Source organism: Lepus europaeus, chromosome 12, assembly GCF_033115175.1.
Source record: "Lepus europaeus isolate LE1 chromosome 12, mLepTim1.pri, whole genome shotgun sequence".
Taxonomy (NCBI): domain Eukaryota; kingdom Metazoa; phylum Chordata; class Mammalia; order Lagomorpha; family Leporidae; genus Lepus; species Lepus europaeus.
Genome location: NC_084838.1, coordinates 74,685,883 through 74,697,719, shown reverse-complemented (window position 1 = coordinate 74,697,719; position 11,837 = coordinate 74,685,883). Strand labels below are relative to the sequence as shown.

General features: G+C 43.5%; 1 non-coding gene across 1 annotated transcript; it reads right to left on the bottom strand.

Moving 5' to 3' along the window:
* Positions 1-10,237: 10,237 nt before the first annotated feature.
* On the bottom strand, positions 10,238-10,340 carry LOC133772110 (small nucleolar RNA U13). Its single transcript, XR_009867735.1, has one exon. It is a non-coding gene; the product is annotated as a small nucleolar RNA U13 (small nucleolar RNA).
* Between the last annotated feature and the right edge of the window lie 1,497 nt (positions 10,341-11,837).

Genomic DNA, 11,837 nt, shown 5'->3' with positions numbered 1-11,837 from the left:
CGTTAGCCAGCAAGTCAAAGTGTGATTCTATTCTACCTCTCAAATAAATGAAAATTTTTTAAAATTTGAAGACTTAAAAATTAAAAATGTATAATTTTTCCACCTGTTTTTATTTTCCTTTATGAAACTGTGAGTGTCTTTTTTGAAAGATTTATTTTATTTGAAAGGTAGCATGAGAGAGAGATCTTCCATCTGCTGGTTCACTCCCCAAAATAGTCATGATGGCAGGCCAATCTGAAGTCAGGAACTTCTTCCGGGTCTTCCATATGGATACAGGGGCCCAAGGACTTGGCCCATCCTCTGCTGCTTTCCCAGATGCATTAGCATGGAGCCAGATCAGAAATGGAGCAACCGTGTCGTGAACCAGCACCTATATGGGATGCTGGCATTGCAGGCAGAGACTTTACCTACTTCGCCACAATGTTGGCCCCAAAACTGTAAATGTCTTCAGATGTGAAGCTATTCTTAATCTACATACTGCCTTAAACTCAGAAAGTTCTCTGAATAAATAAAATCTACTCAGTTACCGAAACTGGACTTCTTTCTCGGCATGATAGATTGCTTATGCAGAGTTTTCTTTAAAAGCTTTCTCTTTTACATGTCCAGAATATCTCTACAATATCTTCCAAGTTTCCCAGCATAGTAGACAGATTTGTCTACTGTCTCCACTGGTTTGATAGGGTGGAGTGGCAGACTGTCAAGGTCCCAGTAGTAAACAAGTACCATATTCAAAATGGGAAACTCCACAAAGCCTTTTTAAGACCAACTCAGGCTGAGGTTTGAAAAGCCACAGGGAACATTGCAGAATCCAGGGCTAGCAAAGCTAGCGCTAATGGCTCCAGCAAGGCAGACGCAGCCATCTGGCCATCCCCTTGACTCAAAAAGGCAGCAACACTCTCCTCAGGCCAGCCCAGCTCTCCTATGGGCAGAAGGCTTGGGAAACTATGTAGAATTCTAAGTGGGAAGCTGGAACCCTGACAGAGGCAAGAAAGAGGCCCCTGGCTTTTGGGACTGATGCACCTCTCCCATTCTAGTGAAATCAAGCAGTGCAGCTGTAAGCCTGCTCATCCCTGAGTTATGACAACACTGTGTCAGCAGTCCTCTCCATCTGCAGATTGTTCTACTTGGGCCTCCTGATTCTCATTCAGCTACTCCAACGGGCTTTATTCCAGATGTGATGCCACCACTCTAGCTATTCAGTAGATGCCAAGCAAGCAAATAAATGGTTGACAGATACCATAAGGGCTGGTGCCCCAGAGTGATGCTATCACAGGGCACATGGCTCCCAAGTCTACTGCATGGACCTTGCAGGTCAGAGCACAAGGCCACTGCACACTGAATGGTTCTGCCTTCCCCCATGTTTCCTGCCAATAAGCACTTTACACAGTAGAGAAGCCTAACTGCAGAAGGATACCCTGACCCCATAAGTCTCCAGAAAGCAGCCATTACTGATGCTACTGCTTGTGACTCCAAGAGTAACTGATGCATTTTCTATTGTCCACCTTTTTTTTAAATTTTTAAGATTTATGTATTTATTTTTATATTTTTAAACTTTTATTTAATGAATATAAATTTCCAATGTACAGCTTATGGATTACAATGGCTTCCCCCTCCCATAACTTCCCTCCCACCCGCAACCCTCCCCTCTCCCACTCCCTCTTCCCTTCCATTCACATCAAGATTCATTTTCAATTATCTTTATACACAGAAGATCAATTTAGTATATATTAAGTAAAGATTTCAATAGTTTGCACCCACATAAAAACACAAAGTGAAACATACTGTTTGAGTACTAGTTATAGCATTAAATCAAAATGTACAGCGCATTAAGGACAGAGATCCCACATGAGGAGCAAGTGCACAGTGACTCCTGTTGTTGACCCAACAAATTGACACTCTAGTTTATGGCGCCAGTAACCACCCTAGGCTCTTGTCATGAGTTGCCAAGGCTATGGAAGCCTTCCAAGTTCACCGACTCTGATCATATTTAGACAAGGTCATAAAAGACAGAGTGAGGATAGTAACCAATGATCCTAAGAGTGGCATTAACCAGGTCTGAACAATAATACAGCATTAAGTGGGGAAGAGGACCATCAGTACACACAGGTTGAGAGTAGAGCCATTGGAGGTAGAGTAGAGGTTATGATTACAAAGGAATGAGGCCCAAGTGCACTAGACAGGGTCTAGAACAAAGGACAGAGTCATTATTAGAGGAGCTAAGAAAGGTGCTAAGCTACAATTAAGTTTTCTGATTGAGAGGCAAATAGAACCTGACAGAAGGGGCTTGATAATAATCTGGTGGGCTTTAGGCTTTGTAAGTTAAGAGGCCCAGACCTATCTAACTCTTCACATGGGGTGCATCCTAAGGGAGGTGTGAACCTCCTAGGGGAAGGCACTCTGTTGACTTTCATTACTTAGCTGGCCTGGGAGGAGAGCTGGCCAGGTAAAGGCAGGTTGCAACTCTAACAAGAAATTTACAGTTCTGCCTGCAATGTTGCTGACCCTACTTGACCATCCCCTCAGCTGCAGTGGTCACTTTGGAAGTTGGGCTGAGTGAAGGGCTGTTCAGCTTAGAGCCAATAAGATCTGTGGCTCTGACCTGGGCATCCTTCGACTCCAGGGCAGGTCCATTTCCAGTGATCTAACTCTTGGCAGAGCTGCCAGGGCTCTTCACAAGTTGACTTCTGCTGAAGCCCAGGCTTACCACATTGAAAGCCACTGCAGTGGACTGGCCTGTTGGGTCTCCTTGAGGGCAGATCACTGTACAGATCAGCCATTAATAGGCCTGCCACCCATTGCTTCTGATGCCTAGCTTTCTTTTCCTCCTGCTTTTTGTTCAAGCAGACCAGAGGATGCAAGTCAAGGGAGTGCCCAAGTTCCATCTCTAGTCTTCGGTGGCCTGAACTACAGTAAGTCTATAGTCACAGGCATGTTCTGTAGTAGTTTTTCTAAGGTAGACAATGCCTATGAGGAAAATTATATTCTCACTTAAAAACTTTCTTTCCCTTTGGTCTGAAAGGGAGGTTTTTTCTACTTACTGTTTACTTCGCTGATGGCGAAGTAAATCTAGCTATGAGATTATAATTTAAGCTCTTATTTTGGCTATGCTATTACAGAAAAATGTTAGCCATCTCTTTTATAGTCTAAAGATTAAATTGTGCATCCTACAGATTCCTTCATAATAGAATTAGTTTCATACCTTGAAGAGAATAGAGAAATGAAAGAACAAGTTGGGCTTAGAATAGAGAAATGAGGGAGCAAGTCCTAGATCGCTTGCTGACAATAGCAATATCACATGAATACTTAGCAAACCGTTTCAACCATTAGATAACAACTTAAGAAAACATTTACCAGAAGGTCCAATGCCTTCTATAAATTTTAAGAATCATGTATTTGAAAACACCTCTTAAATATCTAACATGGTGTAGTTTGTTTAACCAGTAAACTTAAGCACAAACATATAAAATGTTTTTAGTTTCTTTCTACCAACAAGTATAAAACATATGATGCAGAGATTCAGGTCACACGAATTAAAATGTATATTTGATTAATTTTAGCAGCTTAAATTTATGAACAATTTTATCTATAAGCCATTTAAAATAAAATTCTTAATAAAATTTTCCCATGTGGACATACAATATGTACACACATATAACATAACATAATAGGCCAATATAGCAATTTTAATAATAGCTTTTAAAATCTTAACTATTTTTGTACATTGCCAATTGATTTGAATTGCTTTTTGTTTTTAGTAACCTCAGTTAACCATACTTTCTCTCAGTTCGTACTGTTAATACATTATTGGCTTCATCTATTTACAGAGCCATCCCAAAGTACTGAATACAATAGAAGTGGCTGGAAAAAGTCCATAGGAAACTATAGGAGGACAGCTAAACACAGAACCAACAACGCTTTAGTATTATGAGCAGCAAATCATATATGACTGTGGATGACAAAAGACTTTAAGTTGCCATGTTTAAAATTATAAACTCATCAACCAACAAGAGGCACTTGCTTACTTCACAGTATTTTTGAAAGCACCTGTAGGATTTTACAAGTATTTAACCCTTTAGGCCTCTGGGGCTTTCTCATTAAGATAACTATCATGTCTAGTAACACAAGATCATTAGACTTTTTAATTCTCAAACATTTGTATTAATAGCATTTTTCATTATAGAAACTTAAAATTTAGTACCACGTCACATCTTGAGAGTACTTCTAATATAATCCAAATAGACTGATTAATTGGTGTCTCTATAAGATGAGAGACATAGGTCCTTCGATTTTTTCAGTTGGGCCCAAACTGGAAAAACCAAAGTCCAAGATTTACTGGAAATTTTAGAGTCCAGATTGTTTGAAACTTTGATTTTTTGAATGCCTGTCAAGAATGCCAAGAAGGCTCAAAATCCAAAATATCTGGTTGAAATAAGATTCCTTAAAATCATGACATAACATAGACCAAATTTGATCGTTGTTACAAGGTGATTATTCAAATCTTTGAAAATAAGCACATATTTAAATAACCCATAGCTCTTAATAAAAATTCAGCTGTTTTTGAACAATTAGAATTTAACAGACATCAAGAGAACATAATAGATTACTTTAACACATTGCTTTAACAGGGAATCAGATTTTAATTCTATGTCAAAGAGAAATTGAGCTTCCTGTGATCTTTTGCTGTGAGGTTTCCTTCCTTTACCTTCTTTCATATTGATGACCATGTTTCTGTGTTTCTGTGTGTAACACATTTTAAGCATCTTTTGCAGGGCAGGACGAGTGGCAACAAATTCTTTCAATTTCTGTTTGCTATGAATAGTCTCTATTTCACTTTCATTCACAAATGAGAGCTTTGCAGGATACAATATTCTGGGCTGGCAGTTTTTCTCTCTTAGTACCTGGGCTATGTCTCGCCATTCCCTTCTAGCTTGTAGGGTTTCTGCTGAGAAGTCTGCTGTGAGTCTAATCGGAGATCCCCTGAGAGTAATCTGACGGTTCTCTTTTGCACCTTTTAGAATCTTTTCTTTATGTTTCACTGTGGTGAATTTAATTACAACATGTCGTGGTGAGGATCTCTTTTGGTCATGTTTACTAGGGGTTCTATGAGCTTCCTGTACTAGTATGTCTCTGTCCTTCTCCAGACCCAGGAAGTTCTCTGCAAGTATCTCACTAAAAAGGCCTTCTAGTCCTTTCTTTCTCTCCATGCCTTCAGGAACTCCTAGAACCCAAATGTTGGGTTTTTTAATAGTATCCTGTAGATTCCCAACAATATTTTTTAGATTTCTAATTTCCTCTTCTTTTCTTTGGTTTGCCTGTTTCCTTTCCTGTTCTCTGTCTTCTAAGTCTGATATTCTCTCTTCTGCTTCACCCATTCTGTTTTTAAGGCTCTCTAATGTGTTTGTCATTTGATCTATTGGATTCTTCATTTCATTATGATTTCTTGTCACTATCACAGTTTCTTCTTCTACTAGTTGTTTCATTTCATTTTGATTCCTCCTTAATATTTCATTTTCACGAGAGAGATTTTCTATCTTGTCCATTAAGGATTTCTGTAGTTCAAGAATTTGTTTTTGAGAACTTCTTAATGTTCTTATCAATTTTTTGAGATCCGCTTCTTGCATTTCTTCTATCTCATCATCTTCATAATCTTGGATTGGGGTGTCTTTTTCATTTGGGGGCGTCATAGTGTCTTCCTTGTTCTTGTTACCTCGGTTTTTGCGTTTGTTGTTTGGCATGTTGGAGATATTTGGTTTCTTCACTGTGGTGTTTTTTCTTGTTATACTATGGCTCTAGGTTAAGTGGACTGTCTGCTTTCAATGGAGCCTTAGAGGCTTGAGATGAGTGTGGCCTGAGAGCTCTGTTTGGATCCTCAGGATTGAGGGTGTGCCAAAGGTAACACTCCCAGGTTAGGCGTGGTAAATCTCTCTTTCTTTCATTCTTTTTTTTTTTTTTTTGATTCAAAAGGGAAGTAATTGCACACAGCTGAATGTAATTGGAGGTAGTTAGCAGGCAAATGATATACCCACAGGAGCCAGAGATTGGAAGCTCTTTCCCAAGGACCACACAGGGAATCTCTGCTGCCTTCAGTATGGTCTCCAATTCTCCTGCAGTCTCCCACTGGGTTGCCAAGTTAGATCCTAATCTCCTGTTATTTCACACACACCCCCAGAGTCAGGTTTTTCTGCTAGGCCGGTGCAGACCTGAGGTCGCCCTGCTTATGACGTATGTCCAAAATGGCGCCTGCTCTTTGTCTTGCTCGCTTTTGAGAGGTGAGCAGAGAGAGAGAAACTCGTGTCCGTATCGGTCACTTTTTTATATTTTTTTCCTATCTCTCTTCTAGTTAGCCTGGTGAACTTTTCCCCATGGAGTTTCAAGCCTCATTCCCTCTAGTCTCCTCTTTCCGCTTTCCGCTTTCCCGCTGGTGTCTCGGGCTATTGAGGTTTGGCTCACCTCTCGTTCCAGCGCTGGTGTGTTGAGTCTGCCGCTGATGTCCCAAACTTGGGCTCCCACACTCTCCACACAGGTCCACCGTGAATCACTAGTTCCGGAAGAGTTTCCTCTGCTGTTTCTTCCCCTACTCTTCCTTGAACTTGCAGTATCTCCACTTTTATTAAACTGTCTCTTCCCGGACTATCAGTGTGCTCTCTTCCTATTCCGCCATCTTGCCGCTCTCCCAAGATTTATTTATTTCTATTGTCCATCTTAATCTACTCTTTTGATACTAAGCAAGCAGGTAAGGGATCAACTGCAGTTCACTGCTAAAAAAAACCTTAAGTCTTTTTCTTACCTCCCTCACGTTCACATTTCCAAGAAAGCCGGATGTAGCTGAAGGCAGGAGTAAGGCCTGCTGCATGCAGTGCGTTCTGTGCTGCATGACTCCATTAGTTCCTAGACCTGCACTAACAAGTTACCACAAACTGATGGCTTAAAAAAAAGACACTAGTGAGACAACACTGTGGCACAGGAGGTTAAGCCGCCACTTGGGCTACCTGCATCCCATATCAGAGTGCCTGTGATCCAATACTGCCTCTGCTTCCCATCCAGCTTCCTGCTAATGCACCTGGGAGGCATCATGATGACCCTAGTTCCTAGGTTCCTGGCACCTTATATGGGAGACCTGGAGAGAGTCCCTGGACCCTGATTTTGGTCTGACCTAGTCCTAACTGTTGCAGGCATTTGGGGAGTGAATCAACAGATGGACAATTTCCCTATGTCTCTTCTTCTCTGTCACTCTGCCTTTTCCGGAGATGAAAATAAACAAATGAAACTTTTTTTTTTAAATACAAAAAGTAGGGGCTGGTGTTGTGGCACAGTGAGTTAAAGCCCTGGCCTGAAGCACCAGCATCCCATATGGGCACCGGTTCTAGTCTTGGCTGCTTCTCTTCCAATCCAGCTCTCTGCTATGGCCTGGGAAAGCAGTAGAAGATGGCCCAAGTCCTTGGACCCCTGCACCCACGTTGGAGACCTGGAAGAACCCCCTGGCTCCTGGCTTTGGATCAGCACAGCTCTGGCTTTTGCAGCCATCTGGGAGTGAACCAGTGGATGGAAGACCTCTCTCTCTCTCTGTCTCTACCTCTCTAACTCTTTCAATTAAATAAAATAAATCTTAAAAAAAATACAAAAAGTAAAACGGGAAGAAAAAGCAAACTTAAAAGCTCTGGAAGTAGGGTAGGGTCTTTGTCGATTTAATCAATCAAATTAAGGTGAGATCATATGTGACTGGAGAGGGCTCTAATTCAATGCCTGAAGGCTTGAAGAGGAGGAAAACAGAAGAGAGAGAGAGGAGAGAACACCACATGAAGACACTGACACAGAGGGAAGACAGCTGTGTGACGACAGGCACACAGACAGGCGAGCGCCACCACAGAGTGATGGAGCCAGGAGCCAGACGGATGCCTAGGAATGCAGGCAACTGCAAGAGGCTTGGAGTCGTGAAGGGAGCCTCTCACACAACATTCAAGAAGACCAGCACCTTGCCTTGATTTTGTACTCACAGCCTCCTGAACTGTGAGATAATAAATGATTCTGAGACTCCCACCTGGGTGCCAATGCCAGCGCCGGAGCCGTCATTTGCAGCCTCCCAGGATGCACTAGCAGGAAGCTGGATGGGCAGCAGAGGCAGGACTGAACTGCAGGCACTCTGGTATGGGATGCAGGCATCCCCGGTGGTGGCTTAACCTGCTGTGCCACAACAGTCGCCTCTGCTTTTTCTAGTTTTAAGGAATGTAAAATTATGACACCATACCAACATCCACCTATTTTGAACAAAACAAAAATAATTGAAAAGAAAAAGCTAGAATAACTCAAACAACCATGTAGCAAAGAAAAAAGAAAAGCTTTCATAAGATTGAGGCAGTGGGGCTGGTGTTGTGGTATACCGGGTTAAGCCTCTGCCTGCTGCACCAGCATTCCATATGGGCACCGGTTTGTGTCCCAGCTGCTCTACTTCTGATCCAGCTCCCTGATTATGCACCTGGGATAGCTGAAGAGGATGGCCCAAGTGCCTAGGCCCCTGCAACCATGTGGGAGACCTAGAAGAAGCTCCTGGCTCCAGCCTGGCTCAGCCCTGGCTATTGCAGGCATTTGGGGGGTGAACCAGGTTCGAAGATCTCTCTCTCTCTCTCTCTGTCTCCCTCTGTCGCCCTCTCTCTCCTTCCCTCTCCCTCTCTCTCTCTGCCTTTCTCTGTAGCTCTGCCTTTTAAATAACTAAAAAAATAAATCTTAAAAAAAAGAAATGTAAAATATTTTAAAAAATTGAGGTAGTAATTAAAAGTCTCCCACCAAGGAAAAGCCAGGATCTGCTGGCTTCATTGCTGAACTCTACAAACCTTCTCAAGGTAATCCAGAAAAGTGAAAAGGAAATCAGCCAAACTCATTCCAGGTCACTATTACCTTGATATCAAAACTGGACAAAGATACACACACACACACACACACAAAAAGCTACACATCAGTATTCCTTATGAACACAAATGTCAAAATCTTCAATAAAACACCAGTAAGCCATCTCCAATAGCACATCAAAGAGATTATACACTGTGAAGAATAGGATTTATCCCAAGGATGCAAGGATAGTTCAACACATGCAAATCAATCAACAATATATCACATCAAAAAAGTGAATAAAAGGCTGGCGCTGCGGCTCACTAGGCTAATCCTCCGCCTTGCGGCGCTGGCACACCGGGTTCTAGTCCCGGTCGGGGCACCGGATTCTGTCCCAGTTGCCCCTCTTCCAGGCCAGCTCTCTGCTGTGGCCAGGGAGTGCAGTGGAGGATGGCCCAAGTGCTTGGGCCCTGCACCCAATGGGAGACCAGGATAAGCACCTGGCTCCTGCCATCGGATCAGCGTGGTGCGCCGGCCGCAGCGCACCAGCCGCGGCGGCCATTGGAGGGTGAACCAAAGGCAAAGGAAGACCTTTCTCTCTGTCTCTCTCTCTCACTGTCCATTCTGTCAAAAAAAAAAAGTGAATAAAAATCATATGATCACTACAAAAGATACTGGAAAGCATTCAATAAAGATCTTCCACAGTGAAAACTCTGTACAGATTAGATATGGAAGGAAAAGACTTCAACACAATAAAGGCTATGTGCAACAAACCCACAGAGAACATCACACTGAATGGGGGGCAAGCTAAAAGCATTTCCTCTTGGATCTGGAATAAGACAAGGAAGCCCACTTTCACACCTTCTGTCCGACACAGTATTTGAAATCTCACCCACAGCAATTTGGTAACAGAAAGAAATGAATGTCATCCAGGGTGGAGGTTTAGCATAGTGGTTAAGATGCCCATGTCCCACATCAGGCTATCTGGGTTTGATTCCCAACTCTGGCTCCTGATTCTAACTTTCTTCTTCATCCTCTTCTTCTTTTTAAAGATTCTTTTGGGGCCAGCACCGTGGCGTACTAGGTTAAATCCTCTGCCTGCAGCACCGGCATCCCATATGGGCGCCGGATTCTGTCCCAGTTGCTCCTCTTTCAGTCCAGCTCTCTGCTGTGGCCCGGGAAGGCAGTGGAGGATGGCCTAAGTGCTTGGGCCCTGCAACCGCATGGGAGACCAGGAGGAAGCACCTGGCTCCTGGCTTCGGATCGGCGCAGCTCCAGCCATTGCGGCCATTTGGGGAGTGAACCAACGGAAGGCAGACCTTTCTCTCTCTCTCTCACTGTAACTCTGTCAAATAAATAAATAAAAATCTTTTAAAAAACAAAAAAAAAAGGTTTCTTTTTTGTTTATTCTTCATGTCAGGTCATGTGCCGGTGTCGTAACAAGGTTTAGAGGGAGGCACATCTCACACAGCCGCATGAGCAACCCAATCATCACGTTTATGAACCACAAAAAGGATCCATTTCTTTATTTCAAAGGCAGAGTTACAGAGAGAGAGGGAGAAACAGGGAAAGTGATCTTCCATCTGCTAGTTCACTCCCCAAATGTTTACACTGGCAGGAGCTAGGCCATTTCAAAGCCAGGAACCAGGAGCTTCATCAAGGTCTTCCACAAGGGTGCAGTGGCCCAAGGACTTGGGCCACTTTTACTGCTTTCCCAGGCCATTAACAGAGAGCTGGATTGGAAGTGGAGCAGCTGGGACTCAAATGGGCACTGCACGCATGTGGAGACTTAACCTACTATACCACAGGGCCTGCCCATCCGACTTCCTTCTAATGCAGACCCTGGGAAGCACTGTGATGGCTCAAGTGACAGGGCTCCTGATACCCACATGGGAAACCTGAAATACATTCCTGTCTCCCAGATTCAGCCCTGGCCCAGGCTATTTGGATTATAAGTGTTTCCAAGATGTGAAATGATGCTAAACTTCCATTATGAGCACTTTTTTCCCCCAGCTGCTCCAGTCTCTGGCTTACAGGCCAGAATCTTTAAAGAAGGACTGGAAAAGTCTCAGTCAAGCTAACCCTGAATAACCAGGCATTGCCATTTCAAAATGTGGGTCAAATGGAGGTCCAGCCAAAAGGAAGGAAGGGTTAAAAGAGACTTAGAGACGATTCTTCAATCGTCAGTTATGTGGCAGATACTAGACAGCTGGGTTGAAAGCTCTAGGATCCACAGGCTACACAGTGAAAATCCAGAAGCCCAGAAAACTCAGATGAATCTGAAAACTCAATTTTGAGTTAGCTAGTAAGTTCTAGTATAAACGTACAGGTTAGCTGGCACCGCGGCTCACTAGGCTAATCCTCCGCCTGCGGTGTTGGTACTCCGGGTTCTAGTCCCAGTTGGGGCACCGGTTCTGTCCCGGTTGCTCCTCTCCCAGTCCAGCTTTCTGCTGTGGCCCGGAAAGGCAGTAGAGGATGGCCCAAGTGCTTGGGCCCTTCACCCGCATGGGAGACCAGGAGGAAGCACCTGGCTCCTGGTTTCAGATCGGCACAGTGCACTGGCCGTGGCGGCCATTTGGGGGGTGAACCAATGGAAAAGGAAGACCTTTCTCTGTCTCTCTAACTCTGCCTGTCAAATAAAATAAAATAAAAATAAAAAAATAAACTTACAGGTTACACAGTAACACTAGTTAAACCCGGCAACCCAGGGCCATAACTCACCGTCTACACAGTGAAAATCCTGAAGACTAAGGATGGCAGAGATGTCTGCCACAGCTTCTCCTCTAAGATAGGCTATGCAGTAAGCACTGGTTAAAACACCGGTTAAATCTAAAAGCCCAGGAAGTCAGGCTAAGCCATCAGGGAGGCCTGACTTGCTGCCTCATTTCCCCTCTTTTCTCTTCCAGAAGGGAAGCTGCCTGTTCCATAGGATTCTCCACTGTGATGTACGGTTTGATCCAGACCTTGCAGAAGGAATGACTGAACTTTTCTGTAATAGTGCCTAGCCACAATAC